This window comes from Heterocephalus glaber, unplaced genomic scaffold (assembly GCF_053883595.1).
Source record: "Heterocephalus glaber isolate CG9 unplaced genomic scaffold, H.glaber_assembly_v1.0 deba00001428, whole genome shotgun sequence".
NCBI classification, from domain to species: domain Eukaryota; kingdom Metazoa; phylum Chordata; class Mammalia; order Rodentia; family Bathyergidae; genus Heterocephalus; species Heterocephalus glaber.
This window is the reverse complement of record NW_028258293.1, coordinates 25029773-25030829: the sequence shown is the minus strand read 5'-3', so window position 1 is coordinate 25030829 and position 1057 is coordinate 25029773. Positions and strand designations below refer to the sequence as shown.

The 1057-nt window shown below is 41.1% G+C and overlaps 1 non-coding gene across 1 annotated transcript; it reads left to right on the top strand.

The window, feature by feature from the left end:
* The first annotated feature begins 598 nt into the window (after nucleotides 1-598).
* LOC147828024 (U6 spliceosomal RNA) lies at nucleotides 599-705 on the top strand. The gene has a single exon (XR_015451506.1). It is a non-coding gene; the product is annotated as a U6 spliceosomal RNA (small nuclear RNA).
* The last annotated feature ends 352 nt before the right edge of the window (nucleotides 706-1057 follow it).

Here is a 1057-nt window from a genome sequence, read left to right as displayed (position 1 = left end):
GCCTATATAAAACAGTTCAGTACACACTGTGATGGGTAAATGTGACACTGAGCTAAGAGGTCAGAGCTGGAGATAAAACATAGGAATTGTAAAATTCCAAAAATAATATTTAGCATTTTAGGTATAATTGATAGCCAAAAAAGACTGTGACAAATAGAAAGTGATGGAGATCAAGGAAGGAACTTTGGTGAACCCCAACATTTCATGAGAAATCACAAGATGGAAAGTGAGATACAGTCCTTGGGGCATCAAGTTATTATGGAACTCAGTATTGATTTTAATTAGCTTAATTTTTGTCAGATGTGGTAGGGATATATTTCAAAGTATTGTTGTCTTCAGCAGAGCTAGGAGATAAAGTTCTGGAAATTTTTTTGTATTGGGAATCAATCTCAGGACCTTGCACTTGCTAGGCAGGCATGGCACCACTGAGCTACATCCCTGACCCAAAGTTGTGAATTTTGACAATGAAAATCTTTATCATGTCACACCATTTAATTTTATACATTTAATATAATATTAATTGATCAGCAAAAAGGATAAAATATAAAGAAAGAAAGGACAGAGTGAAAAAAGGGAAACATGTAAGGAAGGTTTTCCAGTGCTTGCTTCGGCAGCACATATACTAAAATTGGAAGGATACAGAGAAGATTAGCATGGGCCCTGCTCAAGGATGCCATGCAAATTCATGAAGTGTTCCATATTTTTTCTCTGTCAGAGCTCATTGGCCTGGCGATGGAGGACTGACAGTGCCCAGGGTAGTCTGCAGCCCCCACGGCCATCACTTCCAACAAGCCCAGGGTAACTGTCAGCATCTCAGGTAAGCCTATCTCATTCTTGCTTGACACAGGGGCTACATAATCAGCCTTACCACACTACTCAGGCCCCACTCGTCCTTCCACAGTAACCATCATGGGGGTGCAGGCGATACCTTCAAACCCACTAATCACCCCACCCCTAGCATGTTCCCTGTTAGGGAGTACATTTTCACATAGCTTCTTGGATATTCCTAGCTGTCCTATCCCCTCTAGGAAGAGACATTCTAACTAAATTCAGGGCC